Here is a 13742-nt window from a genome sequence, read left to right as displayed (position 1 = left end):
TTACGGCCGCATTAAAGATCTATTGGAGCACGCGGTGCCGGCGATCCAAAAGTACGACCCCTCATTCAAGGCCTCTTTCAACAACATCACCAAGCGTCTGGACGTTAAAGGCGACGGGAGCCATAAAATCAAGGCCTTCCCTCCTCTGGCTTACATGCTGGGATTGAAAGCGGGGGAGTGGTGGACTCTGTCGAAGTGCTCTACCCCCTATCCGTGCGATATGAGCGCTGGAGTATATAACCTGTTTCTCTACACCGACAACGTTCAGTATCAACCGGTCGGCGACAGCTACTCCCCGCTGCTGAGCGTAGTGAACGTGAAAGGCGATTACGGAGACGTGGTGAGCATCAGGTACAACACGGTGCATTACCTGCGCGTATCTAAAAAATACATTAAAACCATCCGCGTCAAAATTAAAACGGACCGCGACAGGTTCGTGGATTTTGTTTACGGGAAAACGATAGTGAAGCTGCACTTTAAACCAGCTTGAGAATGGCTGCGCGTCTCCCTCAGGACCCTCACCGTTTCGTCAGCTATTACGCAGGTGGGCGGATCCCTGCCGGGGTTTTACGGAGCCCCTGTGATGTACGGCAGAGGGATAGGGTCCATCTTCTCCAGGCTGTTTCGTTTCGTATCTCCTCTCTTCAAAACGGGGTTCGCCGTAGCCAAACCTCACCTCAAAACGGCCGCCACCAACATCGCTACAGACGCTGTGAAAAGAGTGATGGGGAAGCTGACCGAGCCCCGTCAGGAGGGGGCGGGGGGCATGATGGTGCTGTCCTGCAGGAAGAGGAAACGTCCTCCGGGCGAGCGGGTTAAAAATAAAAGCCCCGGAGTAAAAACCAAATCAGTCAAGACAGGCGGCGGGAAGAGAAGGATCCCTCAGCGGAGCTCCGACATATTTTAATAAGGAAGGCATTTAAAAAAAAAAAAAAAAAAAAAGAGGAAGAAAAATGTCTCTCTTACACAAGAAATCTGCCGAATGCACCCTGGCGGAACTGGATCTATTTTCGGCTCCCATGACCCAGTTATCCATAGAGGATAAAAAATATGAAGAATCCCAACCCCTCTCTGCGCTGAACGACAACTCTCCCATTGAATTCTTCATCCCAGGAGACGGGGAAAAGTATCTCGATCTGAACGACACCATGCTCCACCTGAGGGTAAAGATTACGGAGAGAGACAGGACCGACATCCCGCCCGATGCCGGGGTAGCGCTCATCAATTACCCCCTCAATACAATTTTCAATCAGTGCGACGTTATTCTGGGGGATCGGCTGATTTCTCAGTCCAGCGCCACCCACCCTTACAGGGCCATGATCGAGACGCTGCTCAACTTTTCAGAAGACACTCTAAAGAGTCAATTCAGCGCCGGCTTGTTTTACAAAGACACGGCCAGAGCTATGGACTCTATAGTTATAAACAACGGGCCGAACAAAGGGATAAAACAGAGAGCCGTTTTCACGGCCGAGTCGCGAGAAGTGGACCTGCTGGGACCCCTCCACGCAGATATTTTCTTCTGCGAGCGGCTCCTGCTGAACTCTGTGGATTTGAGAATTAAATTGATACGCAACAGCGACGCCTTCTGCCTGATGAGAACTTTCGCAGTTTGCCCTGAAAATAACTTCGGCCTCTCTATTCATCAAGAAGGTCATGGTTTCTCCGGCCATCAGGCTGGGCCACGCCGCGGCCCTGATGAAATGAAACGCTCTCTATCCTCTTTCGCGCGTTTCTGTGAAAACCTACTCCATCCCTGAAAATTCCAGGATCTGCAACCAAGAGAACCTCTTTCTGGGAGCCATGCCTAAATACGTGGTCCTGGGCATGGTTCATCACGACGCCTTCACCAGGAGGAGGGACCTGTCGCCTTTCAACTTTAGACACAGCAATGTGGAGTATCTGGCTCTGTGTCAGGACGGCAGGCAGGTGCCCGCCAAAGCTTTCCAGCCCCAGTTTGACCGCGGAAATTCGGTCAGAGAGTTTTACCACATGTTTTCCGCCACCAGGAGACACCTCAAAGATTTGCCTCTGAGCATCGACCGCGGGGAATTTAACGAGGGGTACGCCCTGTTTGCCTTTAATCTGGAGCCCAGCGAGGATGCGGACGCCCTGTCTCCCGTCTCCAACAGAAATTTGAGGCTGGAAATGAGATTCAGAGTTCCTCTGCCTCAGACCACCACGCTCATCGTGTACGCCTGCTATGACTCCATTTTGGAGATTGACTCTAAAAGGCAGGTGCTGGTGGATCATTATTAAAATTACATGGATAATCTTCAGCTGGAGCACATTCTGCATCGCGCTTTGGGAGACGTTTTCTGCGGGGTTTGGGCCTCGGACCAGCTGGCCTTTTTGAGACGCGACTTTAAAGCCCCCGCCTACTTTATAGTAAACACTCACCCCTCACACTTGAGGGGAGAACACTGGCTGGCTCTGACTCTAGAAAGTGACGGCTCCTCCACCTTTTTTGACTCTTACGGATTCCCTTCCGACTTTCTCCACTATCCCCCGGTCATCTCAGAGTTTCTACAAGACCGCTCTTACCAAATACTCTATCATGATCGTCAGCTTCAGCACCCTCTGTCTGTCGTTTGCGGGCAACATTGCATTTTTTATCTATGTCACAAGGCTCAGGGGTTATCCGTCGACAAAATACTTTCTCTGTACTATAACGATGTGTTTAAAAATGATGGCATGGTGTCTGACTTTTTGAAAGGGCGCTGTCCCGCTCGCTCTCGCAGAGGTCATCACGGGGTGTGCTCCTTACAAAAGTTTAAAAATGCATGTATCAAATAAAGAAACGTAAACAAAAAGATCGTTGCAGCGTTTTTTTATTTCATTTGTGAAAAAACATAACAAAAAAATCAAAAACACAGTTTTATATAGAGGTCCAGGTCGGGGAAAGCATCTTTTTGAGGCGAGCGGGTTTTCTCCCCCTTCGCGCAGGTGTCTGTCCTCCCTCCTCCTCCTCCTCCGATTTAAGACGCGCGTACTGCTCGCGAGCTCGGCGGTTATGTATGGAGGATGAGGGGATGTTTGATTCGACCAAAGTAGTTAAAAACGCCGTCCATCCTTTGGGGCGCGTTTGGTTTTTACTTTTAAAAGAGAGGGAGAGGTTTTTAAATAGGTCGATCATGTGAGAGCCCCGCACCGCATCCCCCTTGTAAACAAATTCCCCCCTCTTTGTCCATCCTCCTCCTCCCTCCGTTAATTTCTGCATAATGTAGTGTGCGTTTTTGCGGTCTCGAGGGGGTAGGGGATTTAATACTTCTTCCACCATTCCATCCTCTTCCCCGGGCTGCTGCACCTGTTGGTGCTGAGGATGCACTTGCTGTGGATGCACCTGCGGATGCACCTGCTGTTGCTGCGGCTCCTCGGGCGGCAGGTGGAAAGTCACCCGACTCTCCTCGTCCCGACCCTGTTTATAGAGTGTGAGATATCTCTGCAGCAGAGACTCGTATCTTTTGACTTTTTCATATGAGTTTAGCCGCGGATCCTCCAGTATAGCTTTCATCCTTTCGTCCAAATCGTCTTTGGCGGCTTCTCTGACCGTGGGCTCGGCGGGTCGGGTCAGTTTTTTCATCTCGTGAGAGGGAACGAGAATCATTTTTTTAAACATCTCAGCGTTTCTGAAATATTCCTCCCAGCAGATTTCCCAGAATAGGCACAGCGGCGGACAGCAGAGGGAAAAGAAACCCTCCCGTCTGTTTCTTTAAAACTTGACGTTCACGGTTTAAGCTTGTTTTCTTGTCGGCCAGCAGCCTGATGATCTTTTTCTGGCATTTCAGTTTTTGGTATTGAGAAGCGGAAAGAGGTACGTTCCCCTTTAGAATATTTAAAGCTATCTCGCACAGCGCCTGGAGGAAATCCGGGGAGCTGTGAGCCAGAATGTCTTTTCGTTTCTGCGGCGACGCGTGGTACAGAGCCTGCAATAAGACGGCGTTCCTTTTTATACGCTGAGACATGACGAGCTACTTGGATTTGGGCAGGTAGATGACGGGGTGCTGTCCCGGAAGCAGACCGGCGCGCATTCTGTAGCGTTCTGGGCAGGAGGGAGTGAGATCGAGGATTAAATACCCGTGGGGCTCCTCCGTGGCGTCTTTGAAACTGTCTGAGAAAAATGTTTTTTGCGAAGGGAAAATTTGACGGGCCAAAATCTCAATATGCAGCTTGTCTCTGGGGTTTTTAAACAGCACCATATAATTGGAGTTTAAGCTGATGGTGCGGCTGTATTTGCCCTGATGGAAAATGTTCTGCGTCAGCATCATGACAGAGACGTTTTTATAATGGCGGTATTGAGTGAAAATTTTAACCACTTCCGGGTGATCCGAGGCCTGAAAGATGACGTCATCCAGCACCACCAGAGCGTCTTGAAAATCTTCAAAAGAATCAGGCAGCCCCTCGACAAATTTAATGTTTTTATTGGTCTTTGATTCCTCGTACATGGGTTGAAAAGAAGTATAAATCCACACAATATTCGCGGGCACAGTATTCATGGAGCGTTCACAGTTTTCCAAAACACACTTTACAAAATGAGTTTTCCCACACCCGCTAGGCCCCACAACGAGACAGGAAAAAGGCACTTTCAGTCTGTGATCAAATTCAATTTCCTCCATTTTAGAAGAAAACAAAACACACTAGTACCCGAAAGGCAGAGTTGTGCCGTCTGGAAAGAGGCGCCTCTTGTCGTAGACCACGCAAAACTTTTTCTGAAATGTTCTGTTTTTGAGCACAAACCCCCTCTTATCCCTGCCGTGCTGAGGGGTCTCGAGCTCCGCCTCCTTCATACCTGAAAGGTAACTTTCCACCAGCTCGCTCATACTGTCAATATTGACCCGCTCGCAACATTCTCTCGTCTGCGTTATACCTTTCATTTTTACCACAAGTTTCTTTTTGTTTCTGGTCCGGTAGGCGTAGCTCTTTGGACCTGCGGAGACAAATTCCTGGATGGTGTCCCCTTTTAATTCGTCCGTGAGATCCCCAAGATAGTTGCCCAGCTCTAAAGGTTCCTCCCCCTCTTTCACTACGTAGATCAGAGAGTCGGTGTCGGCGTACAGAATGTTGCGCTGCAATTTTTCTAAATACTCGTAGAGTTTTAGGCAGGCGTACGCGGTGGTGAAAGTGGCGATGAAAACGTTATTGGACGCGCCAGGAGGTATCACGCAGCGCTCGTTATAGCTCCACTGAATTAACGCTACGTCCTTTTTTTTGGTCTTTAAAAAAGAGACGTGTTTAAAGTCGTACTGGCCCGAAAAGACATAGTTAAAAAACTGACTGGGCTTTCTGACCAGAGTGGTCTGCGTCAGATTGGTTCTCTGAGCAAACTTTCCCCAGAAGCTGTTGAGACACAGTTTAGACACCTGCCTCTTGGCCGGATTCACCTCGATTTTAGAGGGGTCTAATCGTATTCCCTGATGTCTGAGATACTCTTCCACATATTTGCTCCTCTCCTCCTCGTCGCGAGCTTCCGGAGGATACCCGGAGGCTTCCTGTTTGCCTTTGAGAAAAAGGTGTTAATATAGCCGGCAAAGATGTCGCTGCTGCGGTGATCAAAGTGCCATACCTCTGTGATTTTAGCCACCCTGTAACCCAATTCTAAGGCTTTGTTAAACTTGACGGTGACCCAGACCCCGGTGAGACCTCTGGCCTCGTCGTCGTGAGGGCACGGGCCGCTTTGGTGATTAGTCTCGGAGCAGGTGCGGCAGAGGGAAAATATTAATTTACCTCCGGGCATTTTGTACGGTAGAACGGGGAAATAGAGCCCGCGCGGCGGGTACACGGTGGCTCTGATCAACCCGAAATAATGACGAGGGTCGGAAAAATTCTCTCTGATGATTTTGGGGTGATGCAGAGGGTAAGCGCGTTTGGCGTTGACGTAAGGGTACAGGGATGTGACGTCTACGTAATACACATTTTCTGCGGGCGAGGCGCTGTAACGCAGCCTCAAGGCCGAAGTGCGTCCTCCGTAAAGACCCGAGCGAGGAGACAGAGGTTTCGTAGCTTTGCAAAAACTTTTTAACCTCCTCGTTCGATTTTTTCATCTCGCTCCACTGGTGCTCCCACAGCGTGACCGTACGGACTCGGTAAACGTTTCTCAGCTCCTGCAGCCTAGCCTCGGTAGAGGCGTGCAGGTTCCCGTAAGGAGCGCGGGTCAAAGGGCAGATTTCCTCGGGCCTGTAGCACTTTGGACACCCGTGATAAAAGCATCCCAGAAATTCCCACACCCACTTTTCACCATTCATCAGCGCGTATCCGTCAACAAAGTACGGGCCTATTTTTTTCTCCCCTCCCGTTGTGAGAGCGTGTTGAATGGGGATTTTCTGAGAGATTATCGTTTTTGTTTTTTACCACGTACAGACAGCGTCGCTTTTTGACTATAATTTCATTATCTAACGTTTTGTGAATCTTTTTACGCCCGCCGCCTCTAGGATTTCTAATTACTTGCACTAAAATTTCTAGGGGTCAGCCCTGGCGCAGGGGGCCTCTGGTGCATCGGCCTAACTGGGGGGCTCTTCAACTGGCAGGGAGGTTGTTCCATCCTTGCAGAAGTCCACTCTGCAGGTGGGGGAGAGACATAGGAGAGGTGGAGAATAAACCTAACCTGGGTGTCTGTTGTCTTGTGTAGTCTGGGAGATGATTGAATGTTGGGGTGGGTACAGTTTCCTCTGCGGTGGGGTAGGGTGGGCTTCCCCGGGTCCTGTGGGGCTTGGCGGTGCTGCTACCGTAGGCCCCGGTCTGGATGGGCCTGGGCTCCCTTGCCTTGGTGGGTACCAGAGGACGGGGGTGCCTACTGGGGTCAGCGGGGGAGCTGGCCCTAGGGAGGGGCATCTTGCCCCTCCCTTCTTTTCCTCCCCATCCCCGGCTGCCTCCCTCTTCCCGCTCCACCACACCCACCCACACAGGTAGGGCCTTGGGGTGTGGGTGTGTCACCAGGGTGCAGGGGAGGCATTCCCCCCCTCTGTCCCCTTCTGGCCACCTGTGCCTCAATTTTATTCCACAACTTAGACATCCACATTATTCACACTCTCATAACACACACATATATATAGGGCCTTGAGGGTGACCACGTTAACGGCGTCCAGTGGACGGTCTGTGTATTCAACCTTACCTCTGGCACCGGTGCCCACCTCTCAATTTTAAATCCATGTAGACATTGAGGGTTCTCGGGAGGGGCCGTGCTAACACCTGCTGCTCTCCGGCAGCAGCACCATGCCCTCCCTTGTTTTAAATGCACTTTAGAACAACACGCAGCAACACTACACATGAGCGGGAGGAGGGAAGTATGGGGTCTTCACACACCCCCGTTCTCTACTAGCCATCGGGGCAGGGGGCTGGGAGGAGGTGTTGGCTGTCCGATGGGCCTCCCTGCTGCCGCGGAGCCTGGGGCGGTCTGCTTGCCTCCACCCCGGGGGAAAGGGTCACATCTCTTGGGTCTGGGTGCCGTTTCCCCCTCTGGGGGTGAGGGTACCTGGACCCGGGGTATAGAGTATGTTTGGGGAGTGTGATTGTGTGTACATGTCCATGTATGTCTATTACTACGTTGGGTGAGTGCTGAGTGTTTGTATATGTGTGCATGAGGGTGGGAATGCATGTTTGTGTCTGTGTGTGCCTGTTTGTCTGTGTCTATATGTCAGGTCGGGTCTTAGACTCCACCTCTCTGGGAACACCCAGGCCCTCCAAAGTGTGGAGGTCTATCTCCCCTCACCACACTCCCTGCCAGTGACTGATGCCCTCAGGGGTTGGTGCATTGGTGGTTCTTGGTGTCCGGGGCTGGGCGCTCAGGTATGCACCAGTTCACTCCCGGTGGCTACTTGGCGGGGCCTGGTGCCTGTCGCTCGGTCAGGCCTCTTCCGGGGCAAAGGGGACCCCCCGGGCCTCCGGCCTCGGGGTCTGCGGCTCGGTTCACTCTGGCACAGCTGGCTGCCGGCAGAGCCGGCGGGCACGCCAGTGCAGCCCCCTCTGGCTTCTGCTCCGTGGCTACTGGGTGACCCCTCGTCTGGGGATCTCCTCAGCCCTTCCCAGGAGGGTGGCACGGATGCCCCTCCGGTGGTCCACCTTGGGCTCTCGCACTCTGGGGCCTCTGGATGTCTGAAGCCTGGATCTTCTCCATGCCTGCTTCATGCCCTGGGGGACGGGGCTATGGCCCCCCACACCCTCTAGCAGACCGTTACATGGAGAAAAATTCTGTATACAAGCGCGCTGATCCACACAGGTGTGCACACGGGTGTTCACTGTTCGTAGACATAAACTACACCTTTCTTAGCTGCTACTTCAAAGCACATTGTGCGCTGTCTGTCCTGTGTGCTGCACAACAACATTCAATATTTAGTATTTACTGCTGTTTACACTTAGCTAGATTAACGGGATGGTGTTGTGTTTAGTATGTTGCTTTGTTTTGTTTTTTTTGCTTGTTTTCTCTTCTTTTTCTCTCAACAGGTGATCCAGGAGATTTTTTTTCTTTTTCTCTTTGTCTTTGTAAGTGCCCTTTCTCACTGTCCCTCTTCCCTTCTGTTTTTCTTTTCCTTCCTCTCTTTCCTATCCCCCAGTCATGTCTGTCCCATCTGTAACAACTGAAAATAAAATAAATAATAACAAAGGTTGATCAAATGGACCAATACGGCAATGCCATGATGATCCATTTGGCAAAATAAATCCATTTGGTATCCTTGTTGGTCTTCATACAACAATTCTGACGGCTAAAGAACCAAATGGGACAGACAAAAAAAAATAAATAAATAAATAAATCAATTTCTAGGGGAGAGCCTACAACGATCGCGCCGTTTGATTGTATCAACCTGGCTAACAGAGCCTCAAAAGCTGGCACAATGTTTTCACCGCGATCGTCTACGTTAAAAACGACGTGATTTCGCGCGTGCTCGCTGATGATCTCCAGTTGAACGCGATCGTTACGGCTAACTTCGGGCCTGATCCTATCGGCTAGATCTACAAAATTGTCCCTGATGTCGAGGTAAAATTGAGCGAGGTCGGCCGCGTCATCCGGAGAGGGAATGTTAAAGACTCGTCTTATTTCAAAATTATTAAATTGTTCACAGCGAGTCACCGCATCGTTCTGTACCCGAGATCCTCCGTGCTGATGCTCCGCAGGCTGCTCCTCTGCAGGCTGCACCTGCCGCTCTTCCTCCGCAGGCTGCACCTGCTCCTGCCGCTCCGCAAAGCGCTCCTCCCTCTGCTGGTCGTAGAGCCGTAGAGCATTTTCTAACGGTTGCAGAGGGTCAAAGTTCTGTCGGTCGGCACGCCGTTCATTTTCAATGTTTTGAAGGAGGGCCTGCAAAGCGTTTTCTAAAGGCTGTAGGGGGTTGATCGGTGGTGCTATATGATCGACGTCTCTGTTCAATTCTGCCACGGCTTCCAACAAAGCGTCAGGAATGCTGTGTTCTTCCGACATGATTTTCTTTATTTCTTAATTCACAGACTTTTTTACATGTGTATGCTTTTACTTTGCATCCCCTTTACAGATCCTTATGTCGATATATTGATGCATAGGCACGGACTGTTATGGCGTACATGAAAGTGAGGTCTCCGAGGATTCTCCTCTTATGAAATCGCCGTCGGCCTGTAAGTAAAGACAAACAAAAATGTATTTTTTACTCCTTCAAAAGGACGATAGTCCGGTCATGTTTTTGCACACACATTTTATTTATTCTTGTTGTATAAAGTTGAGAGTAAAAAAAAAACACACATTTTTTAAATTTTTATTTTATAGAGCGGAGGACTTTATTAATACAACATAATTATTTATTAGGGCCGATTCATCCCCCCCGTCAATTACCTCTGAGTCTCCTGAGAGGAGGAGCTCCGGATGCTTCCTCCGCCTGATTTTCTGTATCGGTTGGTATATTCTCTGTTGAGAAATAAAAAACAAGAGAAAAAAAAAAGTTTAAGAAAACACATTGTACCTCTCCTCCGGGTCAGCATGCGCGGCATATCCTTCGTATTTTAAAAAGAAAAAAACTTTTATTTACCTCGCTCCTCCGCCCTATTGTCTGTAGCGGGGGTTTGAATAGGTATATTCTCTGTCAAGAAATAAAACAAAGAGAAAAAGTTTAAGAAAACACATTGTGTCTCTCTGGGACAGCATGCGCGGCTTTTCTCACATCCTTCGTATTTTTAAAAAGAAAAAACTTTTATTCACCTCGCTCCTCCGCCCTATTGTCTGTAGCGGGGGATTGAATAGGTATATTCTCAATTTCAGCTGTCAAGAAAATAAAACAAAGAGAAAAAGTTTTAAAAAACTTTCTAGCACACGTTATACCACTCCAAGTCGGGAGGGGCGGTATAGCATGCTCGGCTTTTTCGAATACGTTATTTTGTAGAAATATTGTTTACCTTCGGATTTAAAACGTATTTTCCTGCAGTTCTCCTGGTATGCGGTGATGAAAATAACGTTGTCTTCTTGTTCTTCTTTTTGCTGCGGCGGGGTCTGTATATTGTCGATTACCGCTGTCAAGAAATAAAACAAAAAGTTTTAAAAATCCGCTCCGGGTCGGGAGGGGCGGTATAGCATGCTCGGATTACTCCGTCACATCCTGTTATTCAACAAAATGGCGGATAATACATCATATTGTTTACCTTCGGTTTTAAAACGTATTTCTCTGCAATTCTCTCGGTGTGCGGAGACGATAATAACGTCGTCTTCTCGCCGCGGTCTTTCGCTGATCGGCAGCGGAGGTTCTACGGGGAGGATGGCCTCTAAATTGCCTCGGAAAACGGCCGGCTTTATGCTGCTCCTCACCGTGCTATCGATAGCGTCTGTAAGTAACAGAGTTTCTTTAAAAACAAATTTATCTAAACTTATTTAAAAAATGATATATACTTATTTAAACGCACCGTAGTCCACTTGCGTGAAATCATTGATGTAGAAATCTAAAAGAACGTAATCAAATTATTGACTTCTTTGTTGATATATAATTTAAAATCGTAAAGAAAAAAACTTACCGGGGTGAGGCACGAAAATTTCTGGCGAGCTGGCCCTGCCGCTCTGATCGACGGCATTGTTTGGACGGAATGCTGACATAATATTCACGGACTCTTCCTCGCGATTGGTAGAACTGTCACAGTAGGGTCTGAGCAGATAACGGCTCTTTTGACTCCCCTCTCGTTTCTTCTCTCATTTTATCCTCGTCCGGCGAGGCATCTGTTTTTTCGCATCTTTCTCCTGACAATATCGTCAGTTAGAGAGGGTTTTTTTTTTTTGTTTTTCTTTCTCACCGTTCGGTTCTCTGTTTTGTGTGTGTGTGTGTGTGTGTGTGTGTGTGTGTGTGTGTGTGTGTGTGGACGGGTATTAACATCTTCATGGGGACCAAAAATTGGTAGTTTACTATACTTGTGGGGACAAACAGCCCTTGTGGGGACCAAAATCCCGGTCCCCACGAGTTTGAAGGCATTTTTGAGCCTCAAAATGTGGTTTTAGTGTCAGGGTTACAATTAGGTTATGGTTAGGTTTAGGGTAAGGGTCAGGGTTAGGCATTCATTTTTGATGGTTAGGGTTAGGGTAAGGGGCTAGGGAAAGCATTGTGTCAATGAAATGTCCCCACAAGGATATAAATACACACATGTGTGTGTGTGTGCAGTCGGGAGAGGGGGGAAAGAAAGTTGGGGTGTCCAATTTCCTTTTTTGGGTGCTTTCTTGTGAGGGTTGTCTGTTTTCCACATTCTCCGGCGGTAAAATACAACTTAGAGGAGGATATTTTGTTTTACTTTATGGGCAACAGTTGTCTGCGCTCGTTCTTGCTCATGACAAAACTCGCCTCCTGTTGACAAAACTCGCCTCCTGTTGTAAACTTGACTCTGAGAAAAGAACTCTTTTCCCACAGAGGGGGGTGCTTTAATAAACTTATTTGAATATGAGCTTTTTTCCACTAAGGGTTATTTTATGGGGAGATGTATGAAATTATTTACCGCGTTACAAGCAATGAGAGATGATAATATTGGTTGTTGACTCCTTAGTGTGCGTAGTACAAGATCATTTTCCGTCTATTGAGAAAAACCTGCTGTAAAAGTAGCTCAAAATAATGAAGAAAAACTCTTTACTTTGATCTGACAAGGAGCGGGCTGCACAAAACATACCTCATATAGGTGTTTTAATAATAATAATAATATTTTTTTGGACGCGTTATAGGTTATAAGCATTGAGAAAAACTGATATCTGCTGTCTCACTCCTCCTTGACCCGCGGTGTGTGTGTGTGTGTGTGTGTGTGTGTGTGTGTGTGTGTGTGTGTGTGTGTGTGTGTGTGTGAGTGAGTGAAACAAGACCGCCTGCCTCGGCAATTATCTTTTATGGTTTGTTTTTCAGTCTGTTGTAAAAGGGACTCTCAAAAAGAAAAGTAGCACATCCGAGGGTGTTTTTAATTGTTTAAGTAAGTTTCCTCTAAGGGATATTCTTTTTTTTTTTTTTTTTTTTTTTTTTTTTACACATACGAAGTGGGCAGCCTGTAGGTTGCGAGCGGATAGAAAGTTCTTTTTCCTTACAAGCGCCTGCCTCCACCCCTCTCTATAAAAATGCATTTTGTTACTAGGCTGATAATCTTAAAGGTTTTTTATCACGTCTGTATTATAAGAAAGTAAAATACTATTAAAAGAAATGGTTCTCTACAGGCAATAGGAAGTCACTCTTTTTTCATTACAAGCGCCGGTGCAACTTAAGAAAGTAAAATACATCCGCTATTGTAAAAAAGAAATAGTTCTTTATTGAGAAAATTGTCATAATATTTAAACAGAATTCAAACTGCTGTCTGTGGAAAACTAACTGCCGCTCTGTCTCTCTATACAGCACTGACTCAACAGCTGCATCACCCCTATGCTTCAGGATCCCCCCTCCCTCTCTGATCCCCCCCAGGAACCATACCCCTCCCCTCACGCTTATGGAACATGTTGCACAAGTCTGAAAATGACTAGACACTTCCGGAGTATTTCTGGTAGGGTCAAAAGGTCAGGATTGAGGCCTTCAATAGTAAATATGTTGTATTTGAAGACGTAGCCCCACTTTCCACACCCCTCAATAGGCAGAGGCCATTCTCCCCGCAAGCTCCTCGGAGCCGGTATCTGGCTGCGGAACATGAAGATGTTCTTATTTCTCCCTTCTTTCCGCGGAGCATCGGTTGCTTCTGATCTGTTACTGTAGACGGTGACGGGAGTGTCGCTGATAATCGACGAGGACCAGTCGCCGCTGCTGCCTCCCATGCTTACGGCCTCGGGAGAGCAGATCTCTTCCCCGTCCAAGTACAGAGGAACGCAGGGCTGCAGAATGAAAGGGTCCATCTTGTGTCTGTGTCATACAAAAGTGTGCGCCGCCCTCTCTGTTTTTATTCTCCTCCCTCCACAGACCCCCCTCCCTCTAAAGAAGAAAACTTTTTTTTTTTCACAACAGGTGTCGCAACAGGTGTCGCGCTTATGGATCATATTACACACTTCCGGAGTACTTCCGGTGGGGTCAAAAGGTCAAGGCTAGGGTCATCAATCAAAATGATGACACAAGGTGTATAGGTATTTTTTTCACCTGATATGAACCAGATGTGAACAGGTGTCTGACTGATTTCCATCCTGACAGTATTCTGTTTAACTTTTTACTGTGCACCAGTCACACACTGTTCTTTTCTTCAAATCCATCTCTGTACAGCAAATTATCTCTTTGTTTAGCAACACTGTTCACACCATGAACAAAGCCCACAGAGCACTTAAAAACAGGACTAGGTGAAAGTCAGACCTCTCTTATGCAAAATAATAT

The sequence above is a fragment of the Pelmatolapia mariae genome, linkage group LG1 (assembly GCF_036321145.2).
Source record: "Pelmatolapia mariae isolate MD_Pm_ZW linkage group LG1, Pm_UMD_F_2, whole genome shotgun sequence".
NCBI classification, from domain to species: Eukaryota; Metazoa; Chordata; class Actinopteri; order Cichliformes; family Cichlidae; genus Pelmatolapia; species Pelmatolapia mariae.
The sequence above is the reverse complement of the archived record's forward strand: the minus strand, read 5'-3'. Positions refer to the sequence as shown.